General features: G+C 37.0%; 1 long non-coding RNA gene across 1 annotated transcript in view; it reads left to right on the top strand.

Moving 5' to 3' along the window:
- Positions 1-16872, top strand: part of LOC141414959 (uncharacterized) — a 62083-nt gene that overhangs the window by 31182 nt on the left and 14029 nt on the right. Inside the window, exon 2 of the long non-coding RNA XR_012439978.1 lies at positions 13007-13065. This is a non-coding gene — a long non-coding RNA (uncharacterized lncRNA). The remainder of the gene's footprint in view (positions 1-13006; positions 13066-16872) is intronic.

The raw sequence follows: 16872 nt of genomic DNA, 5'->3' as shown, positions 1-16872 counted from the left end.
TACCTCTCCTCCTTCCTTGAAACACTCCTTCCTTTGGCCTCTGTGGCCACTCCTAGTGGCTGTCTTGCCACACTTGTCTTTCTCAATCTCCATTCACTCACAGCAAACTCATTTTACAAAATTCTCAAACTAACATTATTAAAATTGAATTAATCTCACCTCCCAGCCCAACAGCGTAGAGAATATGGTGTCTCTTGGAATATTATCCACCTTAGTAAATCACGTTTCTGCCTACCAACATTTTTAAGCCAGAAACGTGGAACTCATCCTTGACATCACCCTATTACTTACATTCCCTGTGTCCCCAGGTACTGTTGGCTGTAAATTTGACCTATTTCTCAATCCCATCTACTTATCTTAATCCAAGCTCACCAGCCTCCATTCCTTACTTTCTTACTGCAAAGATCTGTTGAGTCTTGCTCCCACTCATCTGTTCTCGACTGACGTTACTGTCAAAGCGATCTTTTAACTACACAGATCTGCAAATGACTCTCTGTTAAAAACCGTTGGTGATTTTCCATTTCCTTCGGAAGAAAATCCAAACTTCTTAGCATATGTTACCAGGGCCTGAATGGTCTAATTTCCCTCCTATCTAACAGTTCTTCTTACAAATTACCTCCTTGCAAAATGAGACTATTTCCACGTTTAAGAAATGACAATATTTCTTTCACTTGACCACCATATGCTGGCTATGCAGCCTAACTTTTGGAAAGTTTTTCTTTTCCTCTCCATTTTACCTTAGAATTTTTTGGTAATGTTTCAATTTCAAGTTATGGGCTTTGGAAGGCCATCTTTGACAAGTAAATTTAGCTAGCTTGTCTTATTATGGGGTTGTGTAGCTCCTAGTACTTCTCTCTTAAGAGTGATCACATTTTTAATGTGGTTATATGTTGTCTGACATTTCTGCTGGGATGAAAACTATGAGCAGTTAAGGATTATTAATTTCTGCAGTTTAATGAGTTTAATGTTCTGTATGGAACGTTATTTGCTGATTCCCTGATTGAATGGAGGAAGGAAGGAGACTTGTTGGAGACAAAATTTTGAGCTGCAGAGACAAGTGATGGAGTTCCAATTGATTTGATCTGATGGGTTGGAGGAGAGTGTTAAAGTTTTCAATTTGAGAAATGTGACTAAAGTAATGTTTCTGAAAGATTAATTTGACATTTTTATGTTGAAACATATTAGGAATAGATTAGATACAATTTTGTAGTGATGAGAATATAGACAAGTGATGTCGCATTTAAATCACCTGGTGATCTTGGAAATATCCAGAACGATTAGAGTCGTTTACTGGGTAGAAACCTAGGATTTGTACTTCTATCCAAAGTCCTCACACCCAACTAGGACTTTCTAAAGTTAAAGTGGTAATAGTGTTATTGGCATGGTCAAAATAAGTTCATCCTAAGAACGGTTACATCTGGATAAGAGTTAGTCAATGCTCGTTGGCCAGAGAACCTCACTGTGGTGTTGAAGAAATGGTGAGACAGAAGGGGGAGCTGGTTGAAGGAAGGGTAATAAATAAGCTTTGGGAATATTAATTTTAATGCTACAAAGTACATTTAAATGGAATCTCAGGGAATAGTGACATGTTACTTGGACTTTGGGAGTTTTCCTGTTACACTCTTAATTCCCTTCAACTCCTGCATGTTGTTTCTGCTTCTTGGAATTCTCTCTCTCTCTCTCTCTTACTCTCTCTCTCTCTCTCTCTCTCTTCTGTCTCTCAGCTGTGTCAATGTATATATACATATAATATGACCACATATTAAATAGCGGATGTGTATATGATGCATGTCTGTACACCCGACCATGCCTTACTTAATTAAACATCTGACCACAACCTGAGTTATAACTCAGATGACCTTTGTTCCCTTATCAAGGAGTTTCATTTCCTTTCTTGGGACCATCAATATATATTGTTTTATCTTTTCTTCAACTAATTTCATAGTACTTTGAGGACAAGTCTATTGCCTTATACCTACTTGTCAACTCAGTGCATAGGACAGTGGCATGAATACAACGTATAGTTCTCTAAATGTTTGTAGAATGAATCAGTGATAAGAGGATGGGACTGGATGACTTTTCCAACAAAGTAAATGCTATGGAGTGAACTGCAGAAGGCATCTGCCAGCAGACAAAACTAGAGGAGGAGGAACAACGAAAGTATCCTCAAACAAGAGTTCCAAAAAACTGAAGACAGCCAGGGGCCTCTGTGTTCTAAAAAAACATGAAGTGTGCGCTGTTGAAGAACCGAGGGCTCAGCAGAAGTATTCAGTTTGAATAGAAACTTGCAATCAGAAGTTGTGAGAATGGTTGACTTCTTGAAAGAAGGAAGTAGAAGAGGTTTGGTAGGGTATGACAACTCATGAATACAACAGTACTGCAACCGTGTCCAGTGTTGAATATATTAATGAATTAATGACGTACCGTTCAATCTTATTAACCTTCCCCATCTCTAATAAAATGCAAATGACACGGGTGAACATTTATGGGAGTGAATATCTTAGCAGGTTAGAAGGATTAGGAGGGTCAAATGAAGTAACTTCTGCATTGTAAGTGAAGAATGCTTTTGTGTATTTGGAGACTTAAGTGAATAAGCACATGGAAAGCAAGTGATGGAAGATGGAGGAGAAAGATGGAATGAATATGCTCTCAAGACTCCTCAGCAGGTGAGGAGAGTGAATATTGTGAGCGCAGGGCTTAGGGAATAGCTTGTGAGAAGTGGGGTCTTTTTCTCTAGGACTCCATTTGTGTTGAGCGATTCATGGAGCAGCCATACATAGGAAGTCATTGCCAAAGTTATGACTTATGTCCTTTCTACATTTCATCACCAGGATTCTTTCCCACTTCTGCTTGAGACACAAAATAAGAAAGGTGACAATTCAGCAATGTTTGGCCATAATCAATTTTTGCCAAGGATTCATGTGGGAAAGTAGCACTATACTCAATTTTGTTGGAACCCTTTGAAACATGTAAGACTACTGATTTCAAACTTTCAATATTTGTGTTCTTTGATTCTCTACCAAAGATTAATAACTCTAAAAAACCCCACTGATTTAAAAGTCCTGTAGTTTCTCTTTCCATTTCATAGAGCACAGAGCAAGATAGCACATTTGTCTGACAAATATATATTTATGTCAGATAACATCAGTTTCGTTATCACCATCTGCACTCTGCTATAGTTTAACAACAAAGTGAACAGACATAAACATATAAAATTGTGGATTTGCAGGAGATACCATCATTAATTTCAACATAACTAAACGATTTTTGTTAGTCTAAAAATTTTATGTAGTTAAATAGCAAGTGTAGCTCTATTTTGTTCCCGAAAGCATGAATATTCTGCAGAGGAGTCTGTTAAAAGATGAAGAAAATTGTGCCAACTCAAAGATAGTTTAAATGATAATTCAAAAGCAAAGTCTACTTTTGATGCAAAAGGAAATTATTACATAGTATTGTGATTATTGACTGAAGACTTCTATAGTGAATGACTTATTATTTATTGTAAGATTTTTAATTGTCAAATAACCTCATGCTAATATCTACTGCATATTTTCTGCAACAATATGCACCATGAAATTGTATTTTCATAGAGATTATTATTATTCAGCAGAGCAAATATATTTACACAGGATTTAAAGCAACAATTTTGCTTTTGTTTTTGGTTTACTGGAGTTTGAACTTGGAGCCTTGTGTTAGCTAGGCAGGCACTCTACCATGTGAGCCATGCCCCCAATCCTTTTTGCTGTGGCTAGTTTTGAGCCATGTCCCCAATCCTTTTTCCTGTGGTTAGTTTTGAGATAGGGTCTCAGCCCAGGACCAGCCTGGACTGGGATCCTCCTATTATGCTTCCTGCTGGACTGGCAGGTATACGTCTTCTCATTTTGATGTATCCATGATATTTAATGAAGTTAATATATCATTATTTATTTATTTAAACTATTCCCTGTTGTGGGAAAATTACATTGTTTATAATTTTCTCCACTATAACAATACTGAAATATAATTCTCAGTGTTGTGTTCCCTACGTTTTTTTAGCTTTGAATTTTTTTTAGCTAGATTTAATGTCAGAATCTTCCATTCAGTGATTTTGGCAAGTCATGTAACTTTACCAAAGTTTAGTGTACTTATTTGTAAAATGGTGCCACTGTTTATTTCCTTGCAAGGTTTTGTGGGAATTGAATCCCACCAATATTACATTTTGTCCATACATATTTATTGGACACATATTGTGTGGCAGGCACTGTTCTAGATTTTAAGTATCCTACATTAGAGAAAAGAAAGTCTCCTGCAACTATCATATCACTTATACAGAGGGAAGTATACAATCAAAGCTATTTATCAGTTGAGAAATGAAGTTGTACAAAGAATGGGAGTGCCTCTCTATAGAGAGTGGTGTCTTCGACTCTCAGATAAAGTTAAATTTGGAGGGAGAAGTGCAGAAAGTACTGTGGCAAACCACATGACCATCTAGGGAGCAAAGGAGAACATTAAATGCAAAACAAACAAACAAACAAACAAACAGGCAAACAACAAACAAAACAACCTGTGCAAAGGCCTTGAGATTGCATTTGCAGAGCAGGAAAAAGCCAGTGAGACAGAAACAAAGTTAAAGGGTAAGAGCAGGAGATGGGTCAGAGATACAGGAGGACTAGGTTGTCCATCACTCAGACCCTTGTAAGCCACCACAGGTTTTTCTCTGGAATGGGAATTATTGCAAGGAATAAAGCAGAGAGGAGACTCAAGTTGATTTAAAATTGTGTTAAAGGTGATGCTTTGGCTGCTGTGTTCATAATATATTCTAGATTGGCAATGGTCAGATCAAGGAGATCATTAAAGAGGTTGCCTTAAAAACCAGACAAGAAATGATGGAGACTTAAAGAAAGTCACGCAGAGATGCAAAGAAGAGATGCTGTATTCTAGATGCATTTTGCAGTACCACTCCTAGGATCTACCGAAGGAGCGTAAGTCAAGATACAGTAAAGACACCTGCATGCCGATGTTTATTGCAGCACTGTTCCTAATAGCCAAACTATGCAAGCAGCCCAGATATCCTATGACTGATGAATGGATTAAGAAAATGTGATACATATACACACACATATTTGTATATGTGTACAATGGAGTTTAATTCAGCCATAAGGAAGAATAAAACCATGTGGTTTGAAGGTAAATGGATGCGTTGGAGGATATCATGTTAAGTGAAGTAAGCCAGGCTCAGAAAGGCAAAGGCCACCATGTTTTCTCTCATATGTGGAAGACAGACACAATGCAAACATAAGCAATATTGTGAAAACAAGTTACGCTAAGGGGAGGTCACTAACAGAAGAGGGAGGGTAAAAGAAGGAAGTTAAGAAGGTGAATATGGGTGATGTACTTTCTATACAAGAATGAACATAGAAGTTTCAAATCTGTTGAAATCAGAAGGGGACTAAGGTAGAAAGGAGAAAAATAGAGGACATGTACCAATTTGAGTTGTATACATATATACATGGAAATGTTAAAAGGAAATTCCCTGTAGAACTATCTTAAGCAAACAAAAATATCTTCTCTCAAAAATGGAGAATAGGAAGGTAAAATAGTCCTGTCTGGGGAGTAGGTTTCAGTGGGAGGGGAGAATATAAGGAAAGGGTGAAGGAGGCTAAATGTTGTGGAAATATGTATTTTTGTATCAAAATGAAAAAATGAGACCTGTTGAAACTATTCCAGGAATAGGGGCAGGGAGGATAAAAGAGAATGATGGAGGAAGTAAATTCAACTATGATGTATTGCATGAACTTTTGTAAATGCCACAATCTACCCCTGGTACAACAATAATATAATAAAAAAAGAAAAAGAAAAAAAATTAACCTCATCAGAATTTGATGAAAGAAAATAAAAACAGGGCCAAGAATATTCTACCTTCAATTTGCTGACAGATAGTAGGGAGAATATTTAAGAGAGAGAGCAGAGTGAGTGGAAGATAATTCCTCTAGTTTTGGACTACACAAGTGAAGAAATAGCATTCTGATTTCACGAAATGGAAAGTGTGGGGCAGAAGGAAAATCAGAATTTGATTTGAAACTTAATAAATTTGAACCATGTGTCAGATACTGTTCTGAGATATCCAGTAGACAGTTGGATACATGAATCTAGAATTCAGAATGATGATCTCAGTTGGGTAATTAAATTTAAAAGGTGTCAATGTAGGAATGTTTTTCAAACCCATGAGCTTGAATGCTTAGCTATGGATTGGTGAGGTTAGGGAGGAAAAGAATTCTAAAAGCTAATCTCAGGGCGTGACAACATTTAGAGGCTGGATTACAGCACGAAATCAGAATGAGAGAGAGTATCATTAGTCCAAGGAGGGAAACCAAGACACAATTGTCTTCTGAGAGCTTATTAGAGAGTTTCCCAATACAGATGGGTGGCTTACAAAAAAAAAGCCAGGTTAAATGAAACTAGTAAAAGGCAGAAGATAGGATTTTAAGTATTTCCAACGTAAGTTTGAGATAATATATATGTTTATCCTGATTTGAACATTACACAATGTATACTGTACCAGAACTTCATATAGTACCCCATAAATATGTATGAGTTTGATGTATTAGTTAAAAACACAGAAGTGAAACTAGTATTTCTCATGTGTTATATCAGACAACAACTTGATAATATCTATAAAAATTACAAATATATTTATCTTTTAACCTAGTAACCCTACTTCAACTGCACTATTATGGAATTATGCATAAACAATACTCTTTGGTGAAACATTTTATTTATGTATAGCAAAAGATAGAAACAACCTGATGTCCACCTATGCAAACTGCAGTGCACCCTCAAGATGGAATACTATATAGTTCTAGAAATGACAAGGCTCTTTACAGAACTAATATGAAAGGATTGTCATATTGCATTATTAAGTGAAAATGTGCATAGCACACCACCTTATCTATAATAAAGGGAGGAAGTAATAACATATCTACAGTTGTTATATGTAGATGAACACATATATGCATGTACACTTTATCAATAAAATATCTATAGTTGCTATGTAAAGCATGTGTATCATTTTGATATTTTAATTACATTTTTTAAAAAGTTGGGAGAGATCGACTATTCCAAATGCTATAAATAGATTGTTAATATGAGCTTAGAAATCGACATTAAAGACATTTAAATAAAGACAACACACTGGTCAGGTCACTTATGTTTGTAACCCTATGGGGAGGTGGAGACTGGGGAGATTATATTTCCAGACTAGCTTCAGAAGACCCTGTGTCAACCAATAAAAATCTGGGCGTGGTGGTGGGTGCCTGTCATCCCAGTTTGGTGGGAAACATAAGTGGTTCAGGCTGGCTGGGTCATAAATGTGAGCCCCTATCTCCAAAAGAACAAAAGTAAAAAGGGGTGGGGTATGATTCAAGTGCCTAGCAAGCCTGAAGCCCTCTCAGTTCAAATCCCAGTAAGGCCAAAATGAATGAATGCATGAAAGAATAAATACATAAATATAGCATCTTTTAGAAGTTGTGTGGAAAGGGGTAAGAAATATGTGGAATGACAATTAGATGGGAGTATGAGGCCGATGGGAAAATGTTACTAGGTTTAAATACTGATGTGAGCGATAGATTAGAGGAGGAAGTACTGATGATTCAGAGTAGGAGAGAATTGCTGGTGTGAGTGAGAGACCATCAATGATGGCACCATAAATGCCTTTTGAATTCTCATTTTCATGCTTAAGACTAGTGTCAAATTACACTCAACAGAAATGTTTAATCTATTCTTTCATTCGCCTACATCCCCGCTCTCTCTCAACTATTTCCTTATTTTGTGGCCTCAGAGGAACAGAATGATCAGAATTTGTAGAGTTTTAAGCCAGATCTTTTTTGTAGATATTCTTATTTCATCCTCAAAACCATCCTGTGAGCTTCATGATGTGATACCCATTTACAGATAAGAAAACTGATTTTCATGTGGATTTGATTATGCTTGCATAGTGGATAATGAGTGGTACATTCCAGATTCAAATGTCAGCTCTGTCTGAACCTAAGGTCTTTATCCTTTGTGTTTCCATGTTGCAAGGATTTCAATGAGTATTTTGAAGTCTTTAAACCTGTAGCCCCCATATATTTTCTTCTATTTGTTCTTTCACCAGGTATTTACTGAATACCTATCTTGTATTAGGCACAATATAGACACGAAAATACAATGTTGATGAGGTGAACATGACCTCTGGCTCATGGCTATAGTCTTTTAAGGGCAAGAGATTCAGCAAATCATGATTACAACAGATGTTATAACTGGCAGAGTACTGTCTATAAGCCAAAACCATTATAAATTATAGCAAATTATTATTGAAAAAAATCTATCAAGTATTTCAGAATAAAATCTCTTAAGAATACGACTATATACCCCCCAATATTTCCTTATGCTCTGCATTAAAAGCACAGTTTACCTATTCTGAACATTCCTAAACTGAATCAGTTTTAGAAACTTGAAAATAAAATGCAAATATCTCCAAGTTTTTCGTAGGCAACTTCTCAAGTTTTATGAAAGAATTATAAATATGATTTTTAATCTTTAGAAGTATAATCTTTGATCCACCAGAGGGAATTTGTGGTATAAATAGTAATTTTGTAAGCCCACATTAGAATATGATTTTAGTTTGTTGAAAAGAGCCAACATAAGCAAAAGTAGCAAATAAATTACCAATCATAATACAATAGTTATGGAAACAAATAAACACAATAGTTATGGAAAAGGAGATAATAAAACTAAAAAAGTATGTGACATAACTCTTAAAATTTTGACTAGATTGTCATATAGAAAGTTGTCAGCAATTTTATAGTTTTGATTCTATACTTTGTCTTAGTGTTATAAGAACTGAAAAAAATAATACAATGTTTACCTCTCAAGAATTTACCCCTCTAAAGTATGGAATGTTAATTTTCCTTTGCATTTTAGCCAGAAACCAGGAGAATAATCTCTGAGTTTGATTTGAGGTGGACGGACTGTGCAGTTTCACTCAAACATGCAGACGGATTGACATCATTTGAACATCTGTTCCTTTAGGAAAAGTAATGGGAAGGGTTGAGTGTTGTCTATTTTGGACAGTTATTATGACTTTCTTCATTCATTTCTGTTTGATTTCAATTATTGTATTAGTCAGACTTTTATTGCTATGGCAGAATACCTGAGAGAAACAATTTTAAAAAACAAATTTATTTTGACTCATGGTTTCAGTCCATGGACAGCCGGCTTCACTGCTATGGGCCTATGGTGAGGAAGAATACCATGGTTGCAGGTCTGTGTGGCAGAGGAGGCTGCTCACCTCACAGCAGCCAGAAACCCTGTCTGTGTTGCTGGACTTGCTTCTGCCTTCCTTCCATCCTGGTCCCCACCCTACTGACTGGTGTCATCCACATACAGGGCAGGTCTTCCCCCACTCAGTTCCTATCCCACACATCAATCATCCCTGAAAACGCCCTCACAGACACATCTGGAAGTGTGCCTTACTAAGCTCCCAGACATCACTTAGTCCAACCAAGTTGACAGTCAAAACTGCCGTCAAAAGAAGCTAATGGCTTGAAAATTCTACAAATGATTCCCTTTCATTTACAGGATAGAGAATCCATCTGACAAAACAAACAACACAAGTCATCACGTTGGATCCTTGCCACCTCAAGACTTGTCTTCTATCCTTATCATCTTCTAAATTCTATCCAGTTCCTCAAATATCCATGCTTTTTCTTGGGGTCTGTCAATCACATGATCTTCAAAATGCTGTTTAGCCTACTGTCTGCCTGATGAGTGTTTTCTCACTCACCAAGGCTCAGATCAAATTGTGATTTGGGGAACGACTACCTTGATGTTTCCAAGTGGAGTTAATTGCCTCTGCTTCTCTGCTCCCACATTATATTTGCTTGGTCTCTATGAGTGATTTGTTTGTTTAAATATCTAGCTCCATTTCTCTATTGGTCCGAAGAAGGCCATTTCCAAGCATCTCAGTATCACTGCCCAGAAACCAGGTTTCTACTTAATGTCTAATAAATGTGGGTTTAGTAAGTCACTGGGGAGTAGTGTAGTGGAGATGAACATCATAGAATAAAAAAGTAAGTTTCTAGGACTTTTTTATTACTTAAGAATGAATAGAACTTTGAACCAGAAGAATCTGCATCCAGAGCCAGAGAAGGAATTCTCTCACTGAATAAATATAGGCTTAAAGATATCAAGGAGATTTGTTGCTCCTGGTGAGGGTATAAAGAGGCAGACTATGCAAATGAACTGGGAAAAAGGGCAACCAGATTTGGGCAAATTTTGAAAAACTGCGAATTTCATATGTTCCCAGCATTCGTTTCTAAAGGGCACTCCTGCAAGTGTGTTTTATTGGAGTGCAGTTTTAGTAAAATCTACCACTATTTGCTTGTCCTCAAGATGTTCCTTCTATCTATAAGGCCATATCTAGATTAAAGCTAATGACCAAGCAGAGATCTTTTTCCTCTACTAATGTTTAGCAGGAAAGATTCATTAACAAATTTATGAATCAGAGTCTGTTTGTAAGTTATCGAGGAGAATCATTGTGTGTTCCCTAAAGCAATTCCCTCTATCTTAAAAAAAAAAAGTAAGTGTAAATTGTGTGTTCAATGAGAAAGATTCATGGGATGTAATCAAAAGAAGTTTGTCTCATCTCCTACTATTAAAATAAAATGTATTCCATGGGAGAAGTTCCTTCTCTGACCTGGATGCAAACTCATACAATTCAGAGTTCTATTCATTCCAAGGTAATAAAAAGTCCTGCAGCCATTGTAAATCCCGTAGTCCTTGCAAGAGACTAAGGCCCCATGTAACTTCTTTCACAGAGCTGTTCCTTGGCCTCACTGAGGGTTCAATGCAGCCCACATCTCTGCTCCACCTTCCCTCCTTCTCCCTGGTGTCAGGGCTGAAGTTCTAGAAGAAAGGTTGAGAACAAGACTGAGAAGATCTTACTTGACACAGAGCTGTAGGGTGGCATTGGAAGCTTAAGTCTGTTTAATTTTTTTTCATGCCTTTAAAAAATTTACTTTTAATGGGAAAATAATAATTATGTATATTTATGAGTTAAAAATGTGATGCTTTGATCTACGTATATATTACAAATCCAGATAATTAAATATCTATCACAAAACCAGTTTGTCATTCTTGTGGTAAGAATATTAAACATCTATTTTAGCAGTTTTGAAATATATGACATAAGCTCATTAACTGTGGTCACTGCGCAGTGCAACAGATCACCAAACCTTATTTCTTCAGAGTGACTGAAACTTTGTGCCCTTGCCTGACACCTTCTCTTTCCTCATTCCCTGCCTCCTCCAGCCTCTGGCAACTACCTTTCCGCTCACTATTCCTATGACCTTGATTTTTGTAGATTCCACATGGAAGAGAGAGCCTAGGCTGTCTGTTTTGCTGGGCTATTTAGCATAATGTCCTCCAGTTCCATCCATTTTGCTGCAAGTGATGGGATTTCCTTCTTTCCAAAATTTTTGTTTCATGTTTATTGGGAACCACTGACCCCAATGGGTCATTTGAGACTGTGATGATTAATTTTCTTCTTTGTGTCTGTTCCCTCATCAGACCCTAATTGTTCCACCCCAGTTGGGGTTACCTTACTCCGCCACAGTCCTGTTTAGCCAAATTGTCACTGGCTTCAGGCCTGCTCCTTTTTGCTTGGGTCACACTTATAAATCCTTGTCCTCACAACCTAGAACCAGCCACGGAGATGCCGCCTCCATCTCTGTCATGACCTGTTCCTCATATTGATAGCAGAGCCTTTTCCTCTGGATTCCTCAGACATGCTTCAGACACAAGTCCACAGTGACTCCCCAGACTCCAGGTGATACATATCAGCCACACATTGTAGCCCTCTCTTCCAACTTGAGCTGAGGAGAGGCATCTCCATTTGCCCTACCCCAGTACTAATAGCTGTTGAATTGAACTGGAGCACATCATGTTAAGTGAAGTAAGTCAGGTTCAGAAAGACAAAGGTCACATGTTTTCTCTCATACGTGGAAGACAGACTCAAAAGTTAAACATATACACAAGCACAAACATGAACTATATATATGTTCTTGTGTATATGTATGTATGTATCTATGTCTATATCTATATCTATATCTATCTATCTATTTATCTATCTGTATGTATGTGTGGTGGGACTGTTTCAGGGCACAAGGGAGGGGAAGAGGATGATAGTGAATAATATCGAAATACATTTCATCTGTATAGGAAGATGGCAGAAGGAAACAAAAGGAAAGCTGTTGAATGATTGGGGGTGGGGAAGGGGAAGAAACAATAATAGAGGAGGTTAATCTTATTAAAGTACAATATATTTATGGGTGAAAATACCACGGTGAAACTCCTAATATATTATATATTTTTTAAAATGAAGGATAAAAATGTAAAACAGGTCCTGTGAAGGCCTGGGCACTAATAGGAGGGGAAGGTTAATGGAGAAGTTGAAGGGGAGTGAACATGACTGATATACTTTATATACCTGTGTGCAAAAAAAACAATGAAACAGCTCAAATTGTTCTAAGTTGGGGGAGAGGGGAATAAGGGAGATTGGCTGAAGGGATGAATTTAACCAATGTCCAAGGTAAGCATATATGGAAATAGGACAATGAAACTCCCCTGTACAACTGATATACAAAAAATGAAACGCTTAGAAAGTAACCATTTCAACCCTCTTGGTGAGGGTTTTCAAGAGTCTTACAGCTACTTCTCAACCACTGCTTTCACATTCTGAGAATGACCTGGAAGCTTCTTTGAGTTCATCTTTTACCAAGTGAAACCTCATATGAAAGTCCAGCTACTGAAGTAAATACTCGCAAAACACTAATATTTAGAAATGTGAATGTGTTATCTTTCAGTGACAGGGATTATTGGCACTTACATAGGAATTCAAAATTAAGGATTTATACTCAGGCCTGTAAGTAACAGATGAATTAATTGTCCTTATGTTTTTAATGTCAATCTTGTCTTAATACACTTACAGGTCTTTTGAGTAAAGAAGTGGACGTGAATGTTATTTGATCTTCAAAAATTCTCCAGCTAGTAAGTGGATTGGATTCTAACACATATGTGTTTATTTGAAACTGGGCAGCTCGAAATAAATGTACGATGAGTGAATTAAATTGTGATCAAGTATCTAAGTTATGATTCTCAAAGTACTAGTCTGGGATATGAATCCTAAACTCAAAGAGACATACAGTATTAACAGAAGAGAGTGAGGGTCTCAGAAGAGGTAGTTGCCGAAGATGCTTTCAGTGTCCAAGAGGAAATCAAAAAGGACTATTTTCCCCTCTTTCTTTCTTAGGCTGAGTTAGACAAAATGTTTAAACAGCCATTATAAGTCAGGAGACAAAAATGTAGCAGAAATCTATCATCCTGTGATGAACAATCTAGAGATCTAATACATAGCATAAAGATTCTAGATAAAATTATATGTATTTGGGATTCATGCAAATTCCAAATTAGTTGCTCATGCCATAAAAACAAACAAAAAAACAAGTAAAGTGTGTGAGATGGTAGGTTTTTCAATCCATTTCACTGTAGTAATTTTTTTACTATCTATATGGATGATAACAGATTAGGTTATGTACCTTAGATTCTTATACTACAATTTATTTGTAAAACACAAATAAGTAGTCATTTTGTCTTTGGCATGGTTTTATCCTCTTTGGACCTAATTTCCATCTCCTCATGCTCAGGTAGGTATTCACCTTGTATTCTAATATTTCTTTTAGTGCAATCCTAGTCTTCACCTTCCTTTTCAAAACTGCAGTAGACAGCAGAAAGTGTTCCAACTGGACTAATTCACACTAATATTTAAATAGCTGGAAACTAGTTTATTCTTGCCAGGGGTTCAATATTTGCATTTTAAAAGTAAGTTCATTATTCCAAATTAATCTTTAAGCACCTTGCTTAGGGCCTGGCATATATTAAGTTCTCAATATTATTTGTTGGATTAATGAATGAATGGATGTTGGATTTTCAGGCAGTATTTTTACAGTCTATACTTTGTGGAATTTAGGGAAGATATTTTCAGTCAGAGTGATACCTTCTGAGACCTATCAGCCTTACATTCAGGATCAACTTCTTAGTCTGTTTTGACCTTTCAAAGATTTGAAGATAAAATCCTTAAGAGTATTTTAAAATCTAAAAATTTTCACAGCTCCATCTGTTGAAGTAGAAAAAATAGGCAGTGGGAGATTGGGAGCTGAGGACTGGACAGGGAGCGCCATGGCTGAGATACTTGTAAGGCACAATCTGTAAATTGACAGAATCTGAACTAAAATACAACGTGGGAAGAGTGTAAAAATTGGATTTTACCCCAGGTTTACTTAGCTTTTTTGTCTACATTATGTGGATCCTTCCATTAAGTGCATGTAACATGAGCTCCTTAGTTTTTTCCCCACAGCTATTTTGCTTCTCTATACAAACCAAACTGTCAAAGACTTACCTTTCCCAAGGGAAAGGGTAAGGTATGACTGTGTCTACCTTCAGTCATAGTCAATATCTGAAGAGGGGGCTGCTGAACCACCTTGAGCTACACCTTAAGTTGTGCTTTGGGTGTGTTTCTCAGCACAGGCAATAGGTAATTTGGTCTAGAAAACAATGAGAGAGGCAACACTGAATGATGCATACACACAAAGTACCCCAAATTACTATATAATGAACTCTAGATAAAACAACCCTTAGCTTCCGTAAATGGGCATAGCTAAACTAGAGCCTTTTCCAAATGATTGCTGATGTGGAACATTTGGAGGAAAAATAATTTGATGAATTCAATGTGTGTTTCACATTACTAGAATGAGGCTGTGACTTAACAAAAGCAGAACAGAAGGGAGAAAAGGAATTACCAATGTGCGAATCATCAGAGGCCAAGAAGACTTCCTAAAACCAGAAAGTATGGGAACCTGGTTGTTTAAGAGCAATGAGTTCTGAGCCTTCACAGCTACACATTGAAGAAGACCCTTCATGGACTTTAAGAGGTCACCATATCTGTTCATGTAGCTGCAGGAAAATTGCTGTAAACGCTGCATATAGCGATCACCAAGCTTCAGATAGGCTTCTGCAATTCTGTCTGCAGGAAGGAAGATCTCATTTGTGAAAATAACCACTATGTTTTCATATTGCCAGACATCTGCTCTTGGCTAAGAACAACATGAAAAGGGATTTGTAAGCTGGTAGGGTTTTGTCCTTCTGCAAAGGAAGATCTTCTTTTGAATTAATTGACCATCTCAACAGAGTGGCCTACATTCATATCTGTAAATTAATCTAATTAGAGCCTCCTCCTGGGGTTAAAATTGCCATTTAACTCTTGTGGATGTCTAATAGCATTCTTGCCCTTACACTGTACATCATGTGCAACTATGAATTCAAGGTGCAAGGTATTGGGGATACAAAATATGTGATATAACAAAGTACAGAAATTAACCCTCAGTGAAAACATACAGTATACATCTAGCTTTCTCATATATATTCAAAAAGTTTAATGATGAGGAACCTGAACACAGAGAGGTCTTATAAATTGTTCATAGATCTTATGCTTATTAAGTAGAAAAATCTGGTTTCAAATCTAGAGCTGTCCAACTGTAAATCTCAAGAACTTTCTTCTGGATCTGGTACCCTTAAGGGATTTCTTGGCTTTGGGAAAGATAAGACTTATTAAGTAAAGGAATTGTAACACTAAGTACCTATTCTGTGGGCAGTGCATGGAGAACAAAGCAGACTTCTAGACATTTCATCAAGCAGATAAACTTGACATTTGTTGAATGTATGTTGTGTTGCAATGTTTTCTCCCCGGGGACACTGTGATTTCTTCTGGTCAAGACTTTGCCCTCAATCTTGTTTCCCTCCCCAGTGCCTAGCACATTAGTGGTTCCAAAAGGTGCTGTTAATAAATGCTGTCCTATTTTGCAAGGAATCCAAGGGTCCCAATAGACCTCCTGTTTTGCCATAAAGACAAATTGCTCATACTTAACAACCATAGCACTTTAATGTTTTAACATTCACAAGCATATCATACTGTTTTTTTTGACTATCAATGATAGATACTACAGTAAAGTAGGCTTTGATTAAAGATCTCTCCTCCTATGTTTAAATAGCAAAGGATCACAGAACTGTTTTCTTTAGAATAATTTTATATGATGTGCTCAATGTCAAAATGCTGTGGTCATATTAATCGGTCCCCCCTGGGTTCATTTCGATTTCACAGCAGACCCTATGCACAGCAGCAGCCTGAGTGGTGTTGCCACTCTGGCTGTGAACAAGGCAAATAGAGTGAAGACTGGGTCATGGAATCTGTGGGGGTGTTCTTGTGAGGTACTAATCAGATTTGGAGATTGACCCCTCAGTGTTCTTTGTATCTCATGCTTTCTTTTATAAAAAAGAAATCTATAGAATTTTATTAAATGTGAGAAAATTGAAACTCCCAATAAACATAGGAGGGATATTAAGTGGCCTGTCTTCTGATATTAACTGTGGAATTTACTGCATAAACAAAACAAAACAAAAAAGCCGGTGCAAAATCTGTGTGAGTCCAGTTTCTATTCTCTTTGATGAGCATTAAACATTTGACATAATTGCAATGCTTTGTTCAGTAGGGCTACCTAATGTTTGCATAGATATAGGTGTCTACAGAATAAGGTCTAGACAACAAAGACAGGACCTGAGCTCTGTCACAGCCTGTGTGATTTCAAAGATGTTTTTTAGGGGAATAGTCCTTCCTATTCCTACCTGGGGCATATCAAACATGACGACGGAGAAGACTTTCCAAGCACTACAAAATGTGTATTCTTATTATTAATGTCCAGAAGCGAAGGTGTTAAAATGGAGATCTAATTGGATACATCTGAA

The sequence above is a fragment of the Castor canadensis genome, chromosome 12 (assembly GCF_047511655.1).
Source record: "Castor canadensis chromosome 12, mCasCan1.hap1v2, whole genome shotgun sequence".
Lineage (NCBI taxonomy): Eukaryota > Metazoa > Chordata > Mammalia > Rodentia > Castoridae > Castor > Castor canadensis.
Note: the sequence above shows the minus strand (reverse complement) of the source record. Positions and strands in the feature narration are given on the sequence as shown.